Source organism: Castor canadensis, chromosome 1, assembly GCF_047511655.1.
Source record: "Castor canadensis chromosome 1, mCasCan1.hap1v2, whole genome shotgun sequence".
Classification (NCBI taxonomy): domain Eukaryota; kingdom Metazoa; phylum Chordata; class Mammalia; order Rodentia; family Castoridae; genus Castor; species Castor canadensis.
In genome coordinates this window covers 50,840,724-50,865,067 of record NC_133386.1, presented here as the reverse complement: position 1 = coordinate 50,865,067, position 24,344 = coordinate 50,840,724, and the positions used below count along the sequence as shown (strand labels likewise).

At 40.3% G+C, this 24,344-nt stretch overlaps 1 long non-coding RNA gene across 2 annotated transcripts in view; it reads left to right on the top strand.

Moving 5' to 3' along the window:
• Positions 1–2,641: 2,641 nt before the first annotated feature.
• LOC141420739 (uncharacterized) overlaps positions 2,642–24,344 on the top strand; it is an 84,047-nt gene continuing 62,344 nt past the window's right edge. The window contains exon 1 of one of the 2 annotated variants that reach the window (XR_012445299.1): positions 2,642–2,730. This is a non-coding gene — a long non-coding RNA (uncharacterized lncRNA). Of the gene's footprint in view, positions 2,731–3,442; positions 3,603–24,344 lie in introns of those variants that run through there. The other variant, XR_012445300.1, reaches the window with a different exon arrangement.

The following is a 24,344-nucleotide window of genomic DNA, read 5'->3' as shown; positions in this document are numbered from 1 at the left end:
TAATAATTAAAAAAAAACTCTTCAGAGTCAATATTCAGTGATGCATTATACGTGATTGTGAGTGTATCCTATTAGTTGTTTTCACACAAGACAAGCCTGCCTTTGACACCTCTCGTCTCCCATACCAGCTGATCACATAATCCTCAGTAAAAAAAATCTGACCTTTAATTTTTTTTTTTTTTTAATTTTGAGATAGGGTCTCACTGTGTAGCCCCATGTTGGCTTAGAACTCTTCATTTTTGCGATGTGGGCTTCATACTTGCTAGGCAGGCACTCTCCCTCTTGAGCCACACCTTCAGCCTTTGTTTGCTCTGGTTATTTGCATATGGGGATCTCACTTTTTGCTGGGGCTGGCCTGGATGGTGACCCTCCTATTTTATACTCCTCTGTCTCTGGGATGACGGGTGCACACTACCACATCCAGCTTTTTTCCCCTGAGGTGGGGTCTCATGAGCTTTTTTTTTTTTTTTTTTTGCCTTGGCTGGCCTGGAAACTTGATTCTCCCAATCTCAGCCTACCAAGTAGCTAGGATTATAGGTGTGAGCTACCAGTGCCTGACTGGCTTTGAATTCTTGATCCTCCCACTTCAGCCTCTGCAGTGCTCGGATTGTAAGGCATGCATATCTCATTTTTTAAGGGGCAAATTCTTCAAGTACAATGTTGGTGTTTTATGCATAGAACCTGCTTACCCATGGCTGAAATCTAATATTTAGCAATATTCCTTTTAACTAGTGTTTATACCACCTTCCTGCAGAGTTCAAGGTTATTACAGACACTGGTTACCCTGTGCCTAGCCCTACCGGCCTTCCCTTGGAGGGCTGGTAAGGGTTGATGGGTGCCCTGGCCTGGCTGCATTCTGTTTGCCAATTCATAGCTGGGAGTGGAAGTTGCCCTGGGTTCCCAGAAGCAGGTCCAGCCTCTTTGCAGTTGTGGGCCAAGGATGTTGGGGCCTGGTTCCTGCCATGGTGGCACATTTGCTGGGCAGAAACTGGACTTTAATGCAGAGGAACTGTGTCCTTCATTCCAGGTCCTCCTCTTATCGTTTCCCTCTGTCCTTCCTATCCAAGTCCTTTTTAGACAGAAAAGTGTCCAGGCCACTCTGTTGCCTTCCAGTGACTGGCCCTCCAGCCAGGACTCAGAGCCTCGCTTTGCCCCAGTGCCTTGTGCTGCTCCATTAGTCACTCACTCTACCTCTGACTTTCAGAGTAAAGCAATCTTTAATAATCAGTTATTCTTGGGAATCCACCTGCTCTGCCCAGAAGGGAAGTTACTTTTCTGTGAGTCCAAGATGGTTTAGGGGCACTTTTCTTTCTGGAAAAGTGAGAAAACCTCACAAGTTTGATCTCTGTGGGCACTCTATTAAATGTTTAAAAAATCAGGTACACAAACAAACGAAAGATGGATGTTTATGCACTACTCGAGGGATGAATCATGACCTAGAGGAGATGGCCTACTGGCTGACGGATCTTGGTTAGGAAAGTTGTGTATCTCTCTGAGCCTTGGTCTTTTTATCTATCAGGTGGGTGTGGGGGGAGGACTGTGGGTGAGATGGATGGTACCTACCTAACAGCCTGATGGTGGGATTAAGTGAAGTTAGGATACCATGGGGTTCCTTTGCAAATAGTGCAGCTGTCTCCGGGTGTAAAGCATTATTGCTATCATTACATTTGTGTCTTCCCATTATAGCATCTGCAACGCTGACTTCTAAAAACACTGAATTTTCATTTATAAAAATAACTTAACCCAAAATCAGTGTTTGTGTGTAATTTTGACAACTTATTGTAGCCCCAGAATTTAACCTGTGTTATGGAAGGGAGGGGTGGGCAGCCCCAGAAAGAATCTGAAAGTGTCCAAAGTGGATAATTCTCAAGATCAGCCATACATTCCAACTGTGAACCTGCCTGGTGGTCTGCAGTCTTCAGCAGAGGTAACCATTTGTCCTCCTATTCAAGGCTTGGCTCGATCCCAGCTCCCCCTGAGCCATCTGTCCTGTAGTCTACAGTTACTCCCTTCCCCAGAGACCAGGGGTTCCATCTGCTCCTTTCCTGGATGGCCTAGGGGCATCAGATGCCAGGGAAAAGAGTCCTGAACTATGGTGTTTTCTCAGGGGGTGGAATCCGCAAAAATAATCAGCTCTTTCTTACCTAGAGGAACAATCCTGTAAATTCTTCCCTTAGATTCTTATATCAAAATGACTGCCTGATGCAGGTGAGAAAGGCAGGAGGAGGAAAAGCCCATCCTGTCAATAAACCTTCAGCTCATGGCTGCAGTCAAATGGGACCCCATTACACTTGTGCGAGGAGGAGCACCTGGTTAGGGAGGGGGCATGGAGTTACAGCTTCTGCAATGATTCTCCTTTTGGAATGGGGCACTTCAAAATTTAGTCATTGAAGCTATATCAGAGATATAGCTAAGTTTGGAAATATCCACTACCAATCAAATTGAAAGCTTTCTTTAAAATCCTTTTATTCTCTAGATGAATGGCCTCTAAATTATACTTGATCATTCATTCATTCATTCATTCAGCATTCATAAGTGCCTCCCAGTACTAGGTCCTCATCCAAGCCTACATCCTTTGGCTCAGCTCCTGGATATATCCACGAGCCCAGCCAAACATTGTATTCTTTAGAGCTGGGGTCACCAGCTTCTTTCCCTGCTCTGGGATAATTGCCTATCGCTTGATGAGAACCAGAGCCTGTTTTGTTTTTTGCTGTTAAGAACTAGCTCCTGGTAAGTACTTGTTTTGTTCTACAAGTGCTTTTTAATTTTGTATTTAAATTCTGAGAGTCCCTTAGATGCTATCATTTACAAACCTGACTCTAAAAATACTAAATTATAAATTACAGCACAATAAGTATTTTAATCATTTTTTATTGTTTGCAATCAAGTTGACAAAAAAAATTACTTGAGTATTTTTTTTTAAATATCTGGTAATTAGGTCTCTTGTTTTCTATCTTCTTCTTACCCAATGAGCTTTGAGATGCATGTTGCTTAATTCTAAAGGAACTCAAGAAGAGCCATATCCTGTAGCTGAACAAACTTGAATTTCTTTACTTAAAAATCCTTCTGATGAATTTGTACCTACTTGAAATAACTTTCTGCAGTGTTCTCTTATGAAACTTGCTTTCTTGTTCATAACACAGTCATACAGGCACCCGAAAAGTATCTCCTCGACCTCTCCCAGTCCTCAGCTCTGACTGTCATGACAAGAAATGCATTGGGGAGAGTGTGGTCATTTCCCAGTGGGACGGTGTCCCAAATACCCTTCTTTCCCTAACTCTCCATTAGGCTTCCTCCTTCCTTTAATTTATTTTTCTTTGCACATTAAAAAAAGTGACAGATTTAGACATTCTAAAAGAATTATTAATTTATGGGAAGGCATCTTGTCACCATAATTTCCAAGGTTGTAAAAAACACTTTATTTTTAGTTTGTTAGGTAAGCATTCACAAAACAGTGAAATTATCATCCATCAATGACATCAGACTTTTGGGAGGTCCATGGTCACAGTCTAATTTGGAAGTTATAGTTGGAATCTGATGAAATCATAGTGAGTGTTGCAAGAGGCACCCTTGCAGAAATTTGAAGATTTGGAAACTACTTGGTTAGTGTATTCTCTTAAATATATATGCCTATGTACTGCTTGTGAATTTTAATTAGCATGATGTTCTGTTGCACTGTCTGTATTGTTACTGGCTTTTATAAATATGCATTCGTTTCATAATTACTCCATGTAACTGAATGCCATTCTTTGCAGTTCAGCCAAAGACTTAATTACAAAGAAAAAGGTGGGATCCTTTTCAATCAGCTTTGTAAATGCTCATAAAGCATGTTGCTTTGTGGAATATTTAGGATTCTGAGTTGTTTATATCAATGCCTACGATACTTGCTTTCATGTATGATGCATTTATTTATTCATTCTATCTCTAATGAGTGATATTTATGTCAGGCACTGTTCTGGGTTTTAAGGACAGATAGAAGTATCAGAAAACACTTTACCGAAATGTTTTTAGTACAAATCTAACTAATACCCTTAAATTGGAGCACCTCAAAATGAGTTGTAGATAATTGATAGGGAGCTGGCAAACAATTTTGTAAATAAATTTATTGCTCTAAAACTTCTATGCAGCACAGCCAGCCAGCAACTTTAATTATGGGATAATTATTGGAAATGTATTTAAGAAGGAAAAACTTCTGGTTTCTTTCATCTGAGCATAAGATAATGACTGTGGTATGAATAACTGTCTCCCAAAGTCCATGTATCACAAGCGTGGTTGCCAGCCTGTGGTGCTATTGGGAAGTAATAGAACTTTTAAGAGATGCAGCCCAGTGGGAGGAAATCACATCACCATGAGGCATGACCTTGTGGGGGCACCCAATCCCTTCTTTCTCTTCTAGTGGTACCATAAGGTAAGTATCCTCCACCATATACCCCTGCCATCATGTTCTTCCTTGTCACAGGTCCCGAAGCCAGGGAACCTCTGAAACCAAGAACCAAAATAAACCTTTCCTCTTTTTTAAGTTAATTTAACTCAGGTATTTATCACAGTAATGAAAAACTGCCTAACACAATAAGATGTTGAGAAATGCTTTGTAAACTCTAAGCTCCTACAGAAAGATATGAAGTATTTGTGCATGTGTGTGTGTATGTGTGTGTGTCTGTGTGTCTGTGTTGTTGTTCATCAAAACTGAGATACTCTGATTTTTGCTATTTCTTCTGACTCTTGATTGGATTTTTTTTTTTTTCAAGATAAATTTGGGGCCACAATCTTGAAAAGTGATATATGAATGAAAGTAAATCTGTGCAGCTAGAACCTGATCTTGGTGAGGCCTGACTTTTCCCCTTGCTTTCCCTCCCGGACAATTTTGGTCTTATTCCCATATGTTTTCCTCAAAAAAGCTATTTATAGGGAAACCGTATCTACTTGCCTCAAACCATCACAGTGAAATAGTCACTGCCAATCCTATAGTATTTGGTTTCAATGAGACAAAAATAAACACAAATTACATTAATTTAACTTTTATTTTAAATCATCTGCTGGGATTCTGGTCTCCTTCTAGAAACATAATTGTGTATCAGTTAACAATCCAACTTAGGAAGATTATAGGTATAATTTAGGGCAATGAAATGACTAGGAAACATTTTCTATAATTGTAATTTGAGATGAAATCTTTAGAAGCAGCTAAAATGACTTTTGGCAATGTTAACTCCTTGAAGGTGATTGGTGCAGCAGCTTGCTCTCCAGGTCAGGTGCCTGATACCTATTGGGCTCTGATGACTGACCAATATTGTTTCAATTACTTCTCTGGTTAGCTGCTCTAGTTAGCTTGTCTACCTACCTTATTCTGTGGTATGCTAAGATATTGGTTGATAGCTATCTGTTTCAGTTAGGATACAAGTTTGGCTGCAAGTGACAGAGACCCAAACAGTGGCTTAAATAAAGACAGGACTTTATTTTTCTTTTATAATAAAGTCTAAGATGGTATAAGGACTCTGTTTTACTAAGTCCTCAGACTGCTGTGGACACAGGGGAGAGACAGGGGACACAGGGGAGAGATGGCCCAAACAATGTATACACATATGAATAAATGAATAAACAACAACAAAAAAAGAAGAAATAGGATAGTAGCCAAAAAAAACCCCAAAAAACAAAACCAAAAACCTAACCCCCTCTCTAGTCCACCAGCATGGAGGAAGGTGGAAGTGAAGGGCATTTCCTATCTCTTCAAGGGCACAACCTGAAAGTTGTACACATCACTACTGCTGATATCCCACTAGCTGCGAGAGAGTGAAAAAATACTGTCTGTATTTTGGTTGACTATTTACTCAGTTAAATAATCAGGTCTTCTATTATTGTAGAAGAATGGGAGAATAGATATTAGGGAGCAACTAGTGATTTGGGATAAATATTATATTAAGTACTCAATCATCCTCAAGATCGTTGCTGTGTACTGCCAATCTCCGTATCAGACACATCAACATCACCTGGGAATTTGATAAAAATTCAAATTCTTCCACCCTCCCCCTAACAGCTCCTGAATCGGAATCTCTGGGGTGGGGCCCAGAAATTTGAGTTATAACAAGCCCTCCAGGTGATTCTGATACCTGCCAAAATTTGAGAACCGCTGATCTAGAGTATATGTTTCCAAACAACAAAGGGGGAGGTTGGGCATTGGAGGAGGGATGAATCAGGAAGGTGCAGACATGGTCAGCTGATCCTTGACTAGTGTAGTCCTTGTGAAGCCACTCCTTGTAAATCTCTCTTCCAGAGACTGCTCAGGACCCAGACACCAAAGCTTCCTCCACTGCTCCTGGTAGGCCTGTTTGTCACAGATCCTGTTCTTTTTCCTCCTCTCTTCCTCTGGAACTCACCAGCCCCAGCCTTTCCCTCTCACTCTCAGTCCTAGAGTTATTTTTAGGAGCTCTACAAAGCAGATGTTCTTGAGTGGTTATCTAACTTCTTTTACTGTAATGTCTTTTACTCAACCAGCCAATTATGTTGCTGACGTTCCTTGACTTCAAAGGTGGGGGAAGAGAAAAGATGAATCAAAGATGAGTCAATGCAATGGGAGAATTCTGTCTCTCAGACGCCAAACTCTCCCCCACTCCCCTGCATCCTCCTCACTGTCAACATTGGTGTCTGTCAGCTGGTGGCAGACACTTGAACAGACTTTGCCAATTAGAGAAGTCACGCCTCTTGGTTGGCAGGCACACGCTATTGTGCCTGGCTCCTGCTGGGAGCCATATGGCTTTCGGGGCAAAGGATTTGCCAGGAAGGAACTAGGGGCACCCCCGAGGGCAGCTAGTGGATAGGAGCACTCTCGGATGGCTCCTCAGGTAAAGATGCAATGAGCTGCTATTTGATGTGGGTGTGATTTAGAGCTCTACTCTAAATCATCCTGTTTCATTCAGGGGCAGGTTGCATTGAATTTGTCTTGGCAGCATTTAAAGCCTTCTGTTCTTTTGTTCTTATTACTTTCCCCCTATCCCTCTCCTTTTGTAGTGAACTCTAAATTTTGCCTGTCTATATGGGGAAAAATTTAAAGGAGAAATAGCAGCAGGAACCCCTTACAGTTGTGAAAAGGTTTGCAAGCCCCACTCACCATTCAGCCAATCCCTAGGGTAATTCTGAATGACATAAGGAGAGCAGGTAGTCTCATTTTAGGGATAAAGACACTGAGTTCCAGGAGAATTTAATGATTGGTCTTCCACATGGGGGAGAAAAGCAGAAAGCTGCTAGGCATGGCTCAGGCCTGAAATCCTAGCTACTCAGGAGGCAGATATCAGGAAGACAAAATCTGGGGAAATAGTTTAAAAGACCCTATCTCAAAAATATCCAATACAGAAAAGGGCTGGTGTAGTGGCTCAAGTGGTAGAATGCCTGCCTGGCAAGTATGAGGCCCTGAGTTCAAATCCCAGTACTACCGAAAAAAAAAAAAAAAAAGAGGGGGAAAGAAAACTGGATTGAGAATCTGGACTTTAGTATGCCTTGGGTCACTGGGTTACGTCTTTGGCATCAACTTTCTCATCTGAAATTCAAGGTCTTGTTGGATTTCAAGAGCCTTTATTTTCAAAGGCTACTCAGATTACAAGTGACCCAAATGAGGTTAGACCACCATGTGGTCATGTCCTGCAACAGAAATTGTTCACTTTTCCTATTTTCCAGTGAGTTCATTTTTCCTCTTATTTGTTAAATAAATAAAATAAAGAATCCAGTCTATTCCTGACAGAAAACAGTTCCCCCCACCAGCAGCACAGCAACTAAGAGATAGCATAGATAAATGGGACCTCAGAAAACTAAAAAGCTTCTGCTTGACAAAAGAAATGGTCTCTAAACTGAAGAGAACACCCACAGAGTGGGAGAAAATATTTGCCAGCTACACATCAGACAAGGGACTGATAACCAGAATATACAGGGAACTTAAAAAACTAAATTCTCCCAAAACTAATGAACCAATAAAGAAATGGGCAAGTGAACTAAACAGAACTTTCTCAAAAGAAGAAATTCAAATGGCCAAAAAACACATGAAAAAATGCTCGCCATCTCTAGCAATAAAGGAAATGCAAATTAAAACCACACTAAGATTCCACCTCACCCCTGTTTACAATAGCCATCATTAGCAACACCACCAACAACAGGTGTTGGTGAGGATGTGGGGAAAAAGGAACCCTCTTACACTGTTGGTGGGAATGTAAACTAGTACAACCACTCTGGAAAAAAATTTGGAGGCTACTTAAAAAGCTAGACATTGATCTACCATTTGATCCAGCAATACCACTCTTGGGGATATACCCAAAAGACTGTGACACTGGTTACTCCAGAGGCACCTGCACACCCATGTTTATTGCGGCACTATTCACAATAGCCAAGTTATGGAAACAGCCAAGATGCCCCACCACTGACGAATGGATTAAGAAAATGTGGTATCTATACACAATGGAATTTTATGCAGCCATGAAGAAGAACGAAATGTTATCATTCGCTGGTAAATGGATGGAATTGGAGAACATCATTCTGAGTGAGGTTAGCCTGGCCCAAAAGACCAAAAATCGTATGTTCTCCCTCATATGCGGACATTAGATCAAGGGCAAACACAACAAGGGGATTGGACTTTGAGCACATGATAAAAACAAGAGCACACAAGGGAGGTGTGAGGATAGGTAAGACACCTAAAAAACTAGCTAGCATTTGTTGCCCTTAATGCAGAGAAACCAAAGCAGATACCTTAAAAGCAACTGAGGCCAATAGGAAAAGGGGACCAGGAACTAGAGGAAAGGTTAGATCAAAAAGAATTAACCTAGAAGGTAACACACAGGCACAGGAAATCAATGTGAGTCAACTGCCTGTATAGCTGTCCTTATTTCAACTAGCAAAAACCCTTGTTCCTTCCTATTATGGCTTATACTCTCTCTACAACAAAATTAGAGATAAGGGCAAAATAGTTTCTGCTGGGTATTGAGGGGGTAGTGGGGAAAGTGAGGGGGCAGAGTGGGTGGTAAGGGAGGGGGTGGGGGCAGGGGGGAGAAATGACCCAAACATTGTATGCACATATGAATAATAAAACGATTAAAAAATAAAAAAATAAATAAAAAAGAAAAGAAACAGTTCCCCATTGCTCTGTACCCATTCCCATGAGCCCTGCATCCCCTAAGCAATCACTTACTCTTTTTAGCTGTACCTTCCCTTGGATGTGCGATGGCTTAGGTTCTGTCCTTAGGAATGTCTTTAAAGATGCTGATGTGTCTTTTACTATTTTTATTTTCTTTTTATTGCAGTACTGGGGCTTGAACACAGGGCCTTCACTTTGAGCCACTCCACCAACCCGATTTTTTGTGATAGTGTTTTTGGAGATAGAGTCTCTGGAGCTATTTGCCTGGGCTAGCTTCAAACAGCGATCCTCCTATCTCTGCCTCCTGAGTAGCTAGGATTACAGGTGTGAGCCACCTGTTCCTGGTTGTTTTTATTTTCTTTGCACATAGACCTTCCCAGTTCACAGATAGGAACAATGAGTCCCCAACCAAATGCAGCTTTAAATCTTAAAACCCACGGGACACTGGTCTTCCATCCTGGCACCATCACTAGCATTGTGTGCCCCAGTCCTGCCTTCAGCAGGTGGATGGAAAGGGAGACTGCTTCTCACCTTTGACTTTCCTGGGTGTCAGCTGGGTTTCTTGTGTAACCTGAAGGCATAGTGCCTCTCCCTAGGGAGGGACCCCTTGTCCACATGACATATGATATGTGATGACTCCTCCAGACTCCCCAGAAAAAAATCCCTGGCAGAGTAGGGCTCAAAGTTCAGGGTTAGAGATGCTAATAAATAAATAAATAAATAAATAAATATATATCTAATATATATATATATTCATACCATCATACCATATTCAATTTTTTGATAGTCTCAAAGATATCAGCTGGTGACCAGACACTTGACCAGACTTTGCTTCAATCTGGATGCAAAAAGGCCCATACATGGTATTTGGTCATCACGTTTCTTTCATCCCTACCATTTTTCTTTGCATCTCATTGATTTGTGGGAGAAAAGAGGCCATTTGATACGGAGAATTTTCCATATTCTTGATTTAGCTAATTGTTTGCCTGTGATGGTGTTTATTTTGTACACCTGTCCCCTGTTTTTCCTGTAAATGGGCAGATGCAGGTCCAAGTTTTGTTTTTAACTTCTAGGTAGTACTGTGCACATAAGGTCTGGTTGGCCATTTTTAATAATTCTGAGACTGACTAGAGAGTTTCGATATTATCAAAAGGATCTCTCCATCATAAGCGAACTCACTTTTATTTGCATTTTTCTTTAGCCTACATATTAACAGATCTATCAAATACTTAAAAATGTATCTGTCTTTATCCTGTACTCTTTAATCTTTTTCTAGTCTTTTCCTATTTCCATGATACATATTCATTTTCTTCCCCTCACACCACTAAAATATTAAAGAAACACGAGAAGCAGTATACTTAAAAGCCTTCAGACATGATGGGGCATTTGCTTTGGTATAAGCACAATTTGCTATTTATTACAACAAATGAATTTTGCTTTGCTGGTTTATAACCATCTTGGTTGAAATATTTTAAAGTAAGTAATTTATGACTTTTTAAAATAATCTGAAAATGAAATACAGAAGTTACACATTATTTACATATTATTTCTGCCAAACTTCCTGATATTTTGCCTATGCAATGCTTTTTTACTGTCTTCTTTCTTAAAGATGTTATTTTACATGCGTAGTTTTATGAAAAACAGTCAAGGTCGTATTGAGATCTTTCTATCACAAATGGCACAGCATATAGTCAAAAAAATACTAAATATAAAAAGTAATTGATAATTTATACTTGGGTAAATTATGTAAATAAAAGGCCTCAGAGAAAATGATAAATAACATTCTCAGGAATGCAGCTAAGGAATTTTTTTTTTCCAGTTAAGGATTTAAAAAATATCTTTTGCAGCAGGCATGCTTCTGCTCTTATTTTTCCTCTATTCCCACACAGGAATACTCCCTAGAGGGCAGCAGGCTGGAGGTAGGTGGGGCTGGCAGGGCTAGATGGTATGGGGAGGGGGGCACACCATTGGGGAGCATTGCTGATCTTACCTACAATGAAGTGCACGACTGTAGAGTCTGAGTTGTATCCGTCACATCTACATTGTCATAACATTAATTTAGATCAGGGACACTGATAAACATCACAGGTATTACAAAGAGAGCAGTAGGAACCTATCAGGATTACTTCTAGGTCTCTGTAATTGCAGCGAGTTTTACACAAATCCACATTCATTTACACCCCTGTGGAATGCAGCCCACTTTTTAAAGGAAGTCTATGACAGTAATAGATAGTTGAAGTTGGCCTTTAAAATATAATACCTTCCTTTGTGCTGATTTGCCAGCCTGGTTCCCTACCTGTCTTTCATTTTTACTCCCCTCTTCCTTTTTCTTCTTTGCTTCTTAGTCATGGCTCTACCCCTTACCACTAATGTGTGACTTTGTGTGAGGCACTAAAGTTCTCTTGCCTTGATTGCTGTTCCTTACAGTGGGGTTCGTAGTACTTACCTAGGGCTTAACTCTCAGCATTAAGAAGATGGAGTACATTTGAAGGCCTGGTAGACTAGGGAGCACTAGGCATTCAAAAGGTACTGCTCTTGACTCTTATTCTGCCAAGATTTGGGAGTTAAAAATCTGATAGCTCTCCTGTTCCTGATGTACCTTTCTCTCTTACAAGGGCTACAGGATCCAGCCTCTCTGCTCTCTCCAGCTTTTTCTGTCCTCACCCTGGACTCAGTCTAAACTTCCAGAAATGTGCTGTGCTTTCTGTCTTCTTGCCTTTTCATGTGCTGGTCCCTTGGCTTAGGTCATTGTTCTTCGTCTTCTCTTCTTTGATTGGCTAATGTGACCCCAATCTTTCTGTTGGATATGGCTTCATATAGGAAGCTTTTCCTAATCTCCCAAAACAGAATTATCAGAGCATGGTTATCACTCAGATAAGTTTACTTATCTGATTCCCATTAAATTGTGAATTTCTTGAAGACAGGAATCACATAAGACATTTGTTCCTCTCAATATATAGCACATAGTTGGTGCACAATTTATTTGATGCATACATGGATAAGACATGAAGTTCCAACTCTACTTTCTTTTTGGCAAATCAATAATTTCTTTCTCCAACTTTTCTTTTCTCCTTCCTCCCTCCCTTCCTTTTTCTTTCTTTGTTTTCTTCCTTCCTTCCTTTCTTTCATTATTTATTTATTTATTTTTGATGGTACTGGGTTTAACACATTATATAGAGCCTCATTCTCTAATTTGTGTATTTTTTCCCAGTAGGTCAACCAGGAACTCAATCTCTGCTGTGTTAGTTATCTATTGCTATGTAATGAATTTCTCCAAAATTTAGCAACTTAAAACAACAACAAATGTTACTTCACAGGGTTTCCACAAGTTAGGAGTTTGGGAGCTATATAGCTTGTGGTTCTGCTGGACCCTCATGTCATTGGAGTAAAGTCATTGGATAGGGCTGTGGTCACCTGAAGGCTTCCCTGGTCTGGAGGATCTGCTTCTTAGGTGGCTTACTCACATGGTTATTGACTGAAGCTCCAGTTCCTTAGACACCTCTTGTAGACACTCTGTAGGACTTTGCAGGTGTCCTTACAACATGGCAGTTGGCTTTCCCCAGACTGATCCAGAGAGAGAGAGGAAGAAGAGAAACAAGGCAGAGAGGGACAGAGAGGCAGAGAGAGAGAATAATAATAATAATAAGAAGAAGAAGAAGAAGAAGAAGAAAAGAGGAAGAAGAAAACAGAAAGAGAGAGAACACTTAGGAAGCTAAGTGTCTTTTATGACCTAGTCTTCCATAGTCTCACATCATCACTGTAGTTTATTTTCTTTGCATGTTAGAAATGAGTCACTACTCTAAGTTCTTTGCTTGTATTACTTCCTTTGATCTTACAACACTCTGGTGAAACATATCCCAAAAACAAAACAAAAACAAACAACCCCCCCAAAAAAAACCCTACAATCAAAATCCTAATGTGCCTGTATCAATCAGTTTTCTGTCACCATAACAAAATTACTGATGCAAATTAACTTATAAAGAGAAAATATTTATTTTGGCTCATGGCTCTGGAGGTTCCAGCCCAACATTGAGTAGCCCATTACTTTGGGCCTCTACTGAGGCCAGCACATCATGGTGGAGTGAAACACTGATCTCATGGCTGGGAAGCAGAGTGAGACAGGACAAAAAAGAGACAGGGGTCCCACAATCCCTTTTAAGGACATGCCTCCAATGACTTAACTTCCTCTCACCAGGCACCACCCTCTAAGGGTACTACTCCATCTTCAAATACTGCCACCTGGGAACCAAGCATTCAACACATGGAATTTTGAGAGACCCCCATCCGAACCATAGCAGTAGTATCTTTGGATTCAGTGCCCTTTTCACTATATAAAAGTACCTTATGCATTGAGAGAGTCTGGGTTTATATGTGCATGTGTATTTATATGCATACAAATATAAATGTATAACACCTGTAATGGATGAAAACCACAAGTCACTTTAACACCTCTAAAAATAAAGGAAAAAGAAGCATAAAATTAGTAGCAATCCCTTCTCAAAGCTATTTGGTATTTGCCCAAACCCAGTAGGAATTACCCTCTTTGTTTCCATTTTATTTAGGCAACTATGCCATGCACCCAAGTCTGTTCTTTGCCCTCCCACTAAAACATTTATTTTATTAAGCTCATAGTACTTTCCATATATTAGGTACTATTCTGCCTTTATTAATTTTATTAGATTTTAATCCTTAGAATAATCCTACAAGAAGGCACTAGTCCTCATTTTATTGATAAGAAATTAAATTGCAGAAAAGTTAAGTAACTTGCTGTGTCACTTGCCTATGAGGGACAGAGTCCCTCACAGTGGCCTGCCTCCAATGGCCACTGTGTAACCCCATTACCATGTCACCTCTTGTTAGGGCTTAGGTCTTAAATGTCCCCAAAGGCTATATAGAAAAGGCTTGGTCACCAACCTGTGATACTCTTGGGAGGTGGTAGAACCTTGGTAAGGTTGGGCATAATAGGAAAAAATTAGGTCACTGGGGGTATGCCCTTGAAGGGGATATTGGGATCCTGGCCCTTCCTCACTCTCTGCTTCCTGGCCACCATGAGGAAGGTGGTTTTGCTCTGCTACTTGCTTCCATCATGGAAGCCTTGCCACGGGCTCCAAAACATTGGAGCCAACCTGAAACCTCTGAAACCAGTAGCCCAAAACAAACCTCTCTTTTTTAGGTTGAGTCTCTCAGGTATTTTATCACAGCAACAGAAAGCTAACTAACACACATCTCCCATGTGTACAGGTCAAGAAGTCAAAATCTGCAACTCTGCAAGTATGTCACTGTTCATAGGGCCATGTTCATGGGCCATGACATGTTACAGATCTTGTTGGGAGAGTAAAACCCTTCTTTTCCTTTACTTTGGTAGATTCTTGTCTTCCTCAGTTAATGAGTACACAGTACTCAGAAAGCATACAGCATGCTCATCCTTGGCACTGAGCTTCTCGTGACGCGAGCTTCCTGATTTAAACACAAATTCCTTACTTAATCTGTGTCTGTCGGGTAGTAGTCAGTACCTTACACTTCTCTCAGTGGTAATTACAAGGTGGCATCCTGAGAGGAGCTGGTAGAAGTCACTTTCAATAGCGATAATGATAATCCCCCTCTTCCTTTCATCTCCTTGCTTCTCAATTATTTGCTATTAAAAATAGCACTTACATTTGAAGGGGAGATAGTATGACCTTCTGTGTCTATCTCTGATTATGGGCTGCTACAGAGGAGGGGGGCTGTGAAGTGCACACCAAGGATGACATTCCCAGAGCTTCAGTCACAGGCATTTCTGTCATTTAATGTATACTTTTCTACTCACAAGGTCAATGGGATTTAACAGCAAACATATCTCAGGAGGTTGGAAAAATGTCTCTGGGTAGATGATAGAAGGAAATCTCCCTTATTTCTTAATACAAGCCTAGATCAGACCAATGACATTTTTTTTTCATGCAATGTCAAAACTGGGAGGTCTTTAGATGTGACCAAAATAAGGCCTTCATGTGGAGGGTAAGGAAACTGATTTCAAAGAGTGGAAGGACTAGGTTACCTCATCCTGACCAGAGTGTTGGCTATCCTCTGTTTACTATAGTAGAGTCAGTGCCCACCCTCCTTTACCCTGCTCATGGGGAGTCCAGGAAGTTGACTCCGCTGGACTGGGCCACTGGACACCCTCACTTCCTGACCAACAGGAGATCCTCAGAGTGACTGTATCCCTACAAGGAAGGCACAGTTCCTGTCAAGGTGGCCTACTGGACAGGACTTTCCTCCTGGGTGACATCTCCCTCCCCTCATCCCTCAGGCTCAGGACTGGTGACCACTCCACAGTTACTCAACCTGGATTATTGTCAATTCTGTGTGACTTCCCATGTTTGGGGAGATCATATAATTTATCACCCAAACTGGAATACTCTAATATTGAAAATACTTAGCTCACACAAAATAATTTTATATTGAGATACTTTTGATACCTAAGAAGTTGTTACTATTACACTGGAAAATCAAGTAGAAACCACCCTGTCCTGTGCAAACTGGTACCTATGGACACCCTTCTGATACCCTGATCACATCTTTGTAAATGCTCACTTTGTTATCAAATCCTCCCTGAATTATTCTGAGTATGCCATTGTCTTCCTGTTAGAACTCATAGATGGATTCACAGTTTTAATATTCAGTTCTCCTAGCTTTCAAACACGTTCTTTGTACATCATTTGATTTAGAAATGGAATAACTACCAGTCCAACAACACTATTGTTAAAATGTAGTATTTTCTAAAAGGGGGAGAGAGAAAAAGTAGGGGGCGGGGGGAGAAATGGCCCCAACAATGTATGCACATATGAATAAATGAATTTTAAAAATCTATGTTTAAATTTGCTTAGCTTTTTACCAGTTATACATATAAAGTAAATATCCTTTCCTAAGAGTTAACTTGGTTAAAACTAGAAAATACTTCTAAATCTTAAATGGTCAATTATATATAACTGTGAACTGTTCCACATTGCGAAGCTATCATTTTTTTCAGGAAATTAAAATACATAGGTGATATGTGACTGTCTAATAAAAAGCAAGTAATTGTGTAAAAAAAATAAATAAAGTATGGTATGAGACATATCTTCAGGTTATGTACTGATCTATCTATGTTAAGTTACATGTTATTGGTGTGCTTTAGAAAAACTATAATACACACAAGACCCATGATTTCATGAGTACCTTTGCTTAGAACAAAGGCAAAGTATAAATTAATTTTTAAAAGTTAAGTTGATTTGAAGAAAAATGTTGAGTCAACAATAGAATAGGCTGTACTTAGATGGTTATGAAGTATTCAAGTGCCTTAGATGGTGAGAAGTCAAGGTGGCCCTTCTTCCTAGAATAGCAGTACCAAGTTCATTTGTGATCTCATTATCGGTTTTTTTCTTTTTACAATTTTTTTATTTGTAGTAAAACATACATGATATAAAGTTACCATGTTAGCTGTTTTAAGTCTATAGTTCAGTAGCATTAGGCTCATTCATCTTGTGCAACCATCACTACTCTCCATCTCCAGAATGTTTCATCAACTTAAACTGATGCTCCGGACCCTTTAAACAATCACCACCCCTGCCCCCAGTCCTTGGAAACCACCACTCTACTCTCTGTCTCTATGAATTGACTATTTCCTATATGTACCTCACACTGTATCTCATATAAGTGGAATCATATAGTATTTTCCTTTTTGTGTCTGGTTTGTTTCACTTAGAATAATGTCTTCAAGGTTTATTCATGGTGTAGCATGTGTCAGGATTTCACTTTTTTTTTTTTTTTTTTTGGCGGTGCTAATTCAGGGCCTTGCTCTTGCTAGGCAGGAGCTCTACCACTTGAACCATTCTGCCAGCATTTTTTGCATTGTTTATCTTTGAGATAGGGTCTTGCTTTATGCTCAGGTCAGCCTAGACCTCAGTCCTCTGTCCATCTGTTTTTCATCTTTTGTGCTTCCCTGAGTGACTGGGATGAGAGACACACACCACTGCACCTAGCCATTGGTTGAGATGAGGTTTCATGCACTTTGTGCCTGGGCTGGCCTAAAACAATGATCCTCCTAATCTCTACCTCAGCCTCAGAAGTAGCTAGGATTGCAGGCTTGAGGTACCATGCCCAGCCAGGATTTCACTGAATAATATTCCATGGTCTGGATGTGCCACAGTGTATTTAGTCAAATATCAGTGGATTCTTGGGCTGTTTCCATCTTTTGGCTAGTATGAACAATGCTTCAATGAACATGTGTACAAACATCTGTTCAAGTCCCTGCTTTTAATTCTTCTGGGCATATATCCTGAAGTAGAAGTGCTAGGTTATAATAGTAATTCTATGTTTAATTTTTAAAAGGACACTCCAGACCATTTTCCATAGCAGTTGAACCATTTTACTCATTACCAGCCTTGAACAAGTAGAGACTGATCACATGGAGGCCTACAGAGAGTGGCTGGGACTGTGCAGAGTTCTCACTATGGAGAGGCTGTTGGAAATGTGTTTACTGACTGTGGGCCAGGAGAGTCTTCATCCAAAAGGGGTAGCACATTTCAGAGCAAAAAAAAAGACTCAACTAATTCTCTCTCTCTTTCTCTCTCTCTCTCTCTCTCTCTCACTGTACGCACACATTTTCTTTTACCCTTATCTGGCTTTGACAATATTATCAGGTTACTGTATTTGCCTAGGAACTCTAGTTCCTCATTTTCTCATACTCAACATGTTATGGGCTGAGCATCTTTAACCCAAAAATTCAAAATCTGAAACTTTTTGAGCAGCAACATGAGTCCACAGAGGAATATTCCATACCTGACTTCATGTGACATGTGACAGTCAAAATGCAGGCACACTAAAAATAATGTATAAAATTACCTTCAGGCTTTGTGTATAAGGTGTGTATGGAGCATGAATAAATTTTGTATTTAGGCTTTGGTCTTATCCCCAAGGTGGCTCACAGGTATATGCAATATTCCAAAATCTGAAATCCTAAACACATTTTGTCTCAAGCATTCTGGGTAAGGAATACCCTGCCCCAGTTTATTTGGACTCCAGGCATGTATAGTATTTTTGTTCTCTCTTCCATATTTTCTTGCACATTCTAATTCCTCAAACATAATTGGTGTTTATAGTGCCCATGATGAAGTACATAATTGTCAATTCTACTTCCTGAGCCACGTGCCTCATCGGCAAGTGCTCCCCTGTTTACCCACTGACTCTAAACTCCCAAAGACTGGCAAGTCCTCTGAATCATTGAGGACTGGGACATCCTTCTTGTTCAGTGCCCAGCACAGCCTGGACATGTAGGACAAAAAGGAGGACCACAAAATATGCTAAATAAGAAATCTAGACAAGGTGGTGCACACCTGTAACCCCTGTTACTTAAGAGATGAAGGCAGGAGGATCTCTAGTTCCAGGCCAACCCAGGCAAAGGTAGCAAGACCCTGTTTCAAAACAAAATTAAAAAAGCAAAAGGGCTGAAGACATATCTCAAGTGGTAGAGCACTTGCCTAGCATGTTTGAGGCTCTAGATTTAATCTCCAGTAGTATGGACTGAGGTGGGGGTGAAGTGGGGAGGAGAGGTGGGGGCCCTGAGTTCAACCCCAAGTACTGCAAAAAAAAAAGTAAATGCTTGCTGTGATTTTGATTATTTTGCAAAATTCACTGAAAAATTAGTAATGAATTCAAGAATCTATTTGTCATCATATCATGAAATTGGAGTGTTTCATGCTTCTTCAGTGTGTTATGTGCTCATCATCCTCATAATTAATGAATTACTGGTCACATAAACATAACTAGTGGGTAAGTGCATATATGGTAGAGCATAAGGTTATGGGGATGGAATTTGTTGGAGAAAGTGCAGCAACGACATTTAAAAGAAGAAAACAAACCAGATGCCAGTGGCTCATGCCTGCAATCCTAGTTACTTGGGAGGCAGAGATCAGGAGGATCGTGGTTGAAGGCAGCCTGGGCAAATAGTTTGCAAGACCCTCTCTCAAAAGTACCCAAACACATTAAAAAAAAAGTGTGGGGGGGCTCTGGACAGAGTGGCCTAAGTGGTAGAGGGCCTGCCCAGGGCCCTGAGTACCACCAAAAAAACAAAACAAAAACAAAACAAAACAAAAAAAACAGGTTGTGAAGTAGGTTCATTCAGGAAACTTGGTAACTTGTTGTTTATATTCTATGGTTTTAAAATTACAAGAAAAAGTTCCCTGCTATAAAAGCAGTATTTCCCATTACAGAAGAATTAAAAAATACAGGAAATAAAGGAAAAGAGGGAAGCACTGCATCTAAAAACCCGCTGTAGTGGAAGTCTGTTGATTTTGCCTTTTTCCCTGGCTTCTTTCTGGGGGCAGGGGATGGGGGGTTTCGGCCACTGCTTGCAGTATTGCTATGCCTGTCAATCACAGTGACTTCATCTGGACTGATCCAGACTCTCCCCTGGATCTGAATCTGAGTGTGTTGGGAGCAAGAAGGACCTAGACTCACAGACACATAGATTGAGGTGACTTTTACCAATGACATAATGACATAACTTAAGAGAGAGTCCTCTATTTCTAGATGACTGATTCACCTGGTTTCTGTCCAGCCTTGTTGTCCAGCTTTTCCTTCCTTTCTGTGAGTTACTTCAGCTTCTTCCAGAAAATTCTTCCACTCCCACCAAGTTTGCTAGAGTTGGTTTCTATTGAGTCCTTGCTGTCAGGTTCAGCTGGAGATAATTACTGTTAACACCTTGGTAACAACTTGGCTTAAATACTTCCACTCTAGCTTCTCATAGATTAGAATATTTTATCAGCAAAGATATTCACATGCACACACAATACTAAATCTCATGTCAGTAAGTACAATTTCAACTACATCTTCTCAGTGGTTGCAAAACATCCCATCAAATGGGCAGTGTCATAATTTAATTAATTTCCTGTGGCGACACTTACTGCTCTAAACTTATCAGTATTAGAAATAGCTACAACCTTGTACATATTCAGGGCTTGTTTCTTCAGGATATATTTCTAGGCATTTAATTGTTGAGCAAAAGTATAGGAGCATTTTGAGTCTCTGGATAAAAGTTGTCAAGTTCAATTTTCCTGGCAGTCCAAATCCTATCAAGTTACACTGGAATGACTCTGATGCTGTGAAGGCAATGGTTGTGACTGGTTTTTATCATCATACCCTGAGCAAAGTATCTGACACATTTGTTCAATGAACAATATTTATCGAATACTTACTACAGGCCAGAAGCTGAAATGTGTATTAATCAACTGTCTTGACTATTATTTATGAGGAAGTAAAAGTCACTTGCCTGAAATCCTTGTCAGGTCAGGCTGCTGTAAGAAACTATCATAGACCGAATGTCTTCTCCAACAATTTGTTTCTCACAGTTCTGGAGGCTGAGAAATCCAAGATGAAGATGCCATCAGATCTTGTCTTACGATGACCCACTTCCTCTGATGGTGACCCACTTTCTGTCTACCGGTGACCCACTTCCTGGTTTACAAGTGGCCAGCTTCTCATTGTAGAATTCCAAGGTAGAGACAGAAATAATTTCTCTTATGTTTCTTCTTACAAGGGCACTAATTCCATTCATGAGGGCTCTATCTTCATGATTTGATTACCTTCTCAAAGCTTCACCTTCTAATAGGGGTTGGGATTTCAATGCCTATTTGGTAATGTGTGTGGGGTGTGTGTGTGTGTGTGGCACAAATATTCAGTCCATAACAGTCCTCAAGCTAAAAACTGATAGGGCAGGGTTTGAAAGGCAGCAAGATAGCTTCAGTCTATACCTTAAATAGGAAGGTCTCCAATGGCTATTCGACAGCTGACTGCTTGTCCTTTCCACATCAGTTTACACACAACTTTCTCAGGAAGGGGTGTGTGTGGGTGGGGGGAGCTTTCCAGTATCCAGGAAATACCCTGGACTGGTAATATCCTGGACTTCTCTTTTGTGGAACTTACCATACCTGCATTAGTAGTTAAGTCTCCTTTCTCCACTGTAACAGCCATGAGACAAGGAACTATGTATTTCTGCCATTTCCAGTATCTAGTCCACAGTCTAAGTGTGCTAAGGTACATTTATGGTGGAGTTAGAGGCACTGATGGCTCAATTGCAGTCAGCCGGTTTTCCTGATGCTGCAGGTCAGGTGTGGGGAACAGCCTTTCATGATTGCTGTGTGAATATCAACTTCTAACTGCTGTAGAGAATAATGGAAGACAATTGGAGGGGCCACAAACCCCAGGGGTCAAGCAGCAAAGTGAACACCTAACCTCAGTCTCTGCAGAGAGCTAAGACGCAACTTACTAGACAGTAAGGGTTGTTTACCGAGCAATAAGATATAAAAAATTAATTATAATCATTAACTTTTATGTAGAAAAAGTATCAAATATACAAAACACAATTGTTTATTAGAATACAAAAAATGAAAACACAATTGTAGATGGAAACTTAATACATTTCTCAAAAGGTCTTTGATCGTTACACTGTACATTGCGATATCTCATGTCCATTAGGAGTTATGTACACACACACATATATTTAATGCCACTGAACTGTCTGTTTCAAAATGGCTAAGATGATAAACTTTTGTTGTATTTTACCACAATTAAAAATTTAAAATGAGGTCTTAGACAGATCAAGGTAGATTGAAAAGCAGAATTTTATTTTATTGTTGTGCTGGGTGGGGGTACATTGTGACATTTATAAAAGTTCTTACAATGTATCAAATACCTGAATCTACCCACTCCACCATTCTCCTCTATCCCCCTTCCCCCATTCCTGGAGTAGTTTTAACAGATATTATTTTTGTATTTACATACATGTGTACACATTTTTTGTGCTATATTCACCCTCCTACCCCCTTTCCTTGCTACCTCTCCCTCCCGCTGGTACCAACACCGCCTCCCCCCTCAGGAACTATTCTACCCTCCTGTTCTCTGATTTTGCAGAGGAAAACAGAAAAAAAAGATGACATTTTTGCTTGTTTGAGGTAAAAAGAGCTATACAGGGAGTTTCCTTGTAATATTTCCATGTATATATGGTATTACAACCCCAATTGGTCCATCTCCTCTATTTTTCTTCATTCTACCTTATCCCTTTCTTATGGTGGCTTCAGAATTCTACCTTCCTTCTTGTATAGAGAGTATTCATCTTCTTCGTTTCCTTCTTTTACCCTACTCCTCTCGTATGTGACACTAAAGTGTGACCTGTTTTTCATAACATTGCTGTATTTGTATCAGGTCTATAATCCTCATATGAGAGAGAACTTGTGGCTTTTGGCCTTCTGAGCATGGCTAACTTCACTTAAGATGATGTTCCCCAATTCCATCCATTTACCTACGAATGACAAAATCTCATTCTTCTTTGTGGCTGAATAAAATTCCATTGTATACAAATACCATATTTTCTAAAGTAATCAATAAGCTATATAGAAAACTTTGTATAAGAATGGGATGACTGTGTTTTCCAATGACCATGGTTTTAAATTTGATCAGGTGACAGAGCATGAATGTCAATAAATGACACCCAATGTAAGTTTTCCAGGTTGCATCTCTGACCACTGGGTCATATTACTATAAACTAATAACACAGGATGATTTTTTTTTTTCCAATTGGAAAAACAAAGCCAAGACAAAACAAAGCAAAATACTCAGCCAGTATTCGTAAAGGCATTTCTATCCCCCTCTAGTCGTCCTACAGCATGGGACAAGCTCAGGGCGGGTGGAACTGCTAGGTCTGTTTGATCCAGGGCAAGATGACATGTTTTCCTTGTGGGGTGACCTAGGATTGGTACTTGAATAACTTGGGAGGTGCAGAAGGAATGGCTCATGGAAGGAACAGATCAGTGGTGAGAGTGGAAGAGAAACTGAGAAAGTCATTCTCACATGTCTGGGAGCTGGGATTCCCTTGACTTCATCATCACCACAATGTGTAGTGTAATGCAGAAACTTTGAACTTGAATCAAAATTCACTTCATTTTGACGTTGTAATTTTAGAGTGTTCTGCGTCACTTCTGGAGAGGATCTGTGTTGTTTTAAATAAAACATGGTTCCTGGGTTCTGCTTCCTCCACAGTATTATGAGTTCTCTTTGCTTCTTTTATATCTCTCTATTGCTCTTAGTAAACGTTGCACAAAGTAGGCACTTGATAAATATACTCAACTGTACATTTTTTCCCCAAAATGACTCTTACAATGCCATAAAATTCAATGATGTTTTCTTACTTTGAAAAGTACAAAGTGCCACTATACAAAAGTGGGACATTCATTTGTCACCATTACTGCCAGAAAAAGTATCTATCAAATAATGCCTAAGTGCTTTTCTCCCAGAGACTTGTTCAATCACATCAGGGGGAAGCTGGGGCATCACTTTTTAAGTCTTTAAAATCAGAAAGATGATGTCTTCCAAATCCTGATTTCTCGGGAATGGCAAAAAAGATATGAAAATACTCTACTAGGTCCAGGAGTAGTGGAACATACCTGTAATCCCAGTTACTTGGGAGGTGGAGATAAGTAGGATCCTGGTTTGAGGCCAGCCTTGGCACAAAATTTAGCTGAGATACCATCTCAACAAATAGGTGAGGGGTGGTGGTGCCTACTATAATCCCAACTGTACCAGAGGTGTAGGTAGGAGGAATATAGTCAGTCGGTGGTCTGAACAAAAAATATGTGACCCTATCTGGAGTGACTAGAGTAAAATAGGATTTGAAGGTGGCTTAGGTGGTAGATTGCCTGCGTAGTAGGTGAAAGGCCCTGAATTCAAACTCTAGTACTATTCCCCAAAAAAGAACCCAAATAAATGCAAAACTTTTCTACTTGGTTCTGGACTACTTTCTACTGACTGGCGTGTGGGATAATGTTAAGTAATCCTAGGGAGGATGTTTAGTAGAGCACACACATCCTCGATGTTTCAGAGGAAATAATACAATTCTCAGACAAGTACTTGTTAACTAACAATGTCACAATTCTATTTCACGATAGTGTCAACAGTGCAGATTTTTAACCCAAACAGAAGAAAAATAAAAGACAAAATCTGAGCCCTTGACCCATCCCCTGTCCTCTGCCTCTGCCTTGTCTGCTCACCACATTGAATGGAACCTCCTCTCTCCTCACTTCCCCCGCTTCCTTCTTGCTCTTGGTATCTCTGCTCATCTCCCCACAGTCTTCTCTCTCAAAAGAGACGCTGATGTCCAAGTGCTGACCTCTGTTTTATAGGAGTCTGTCCTCTGGTCATACCTGATTGGTTAGGGGTAGATACCTGA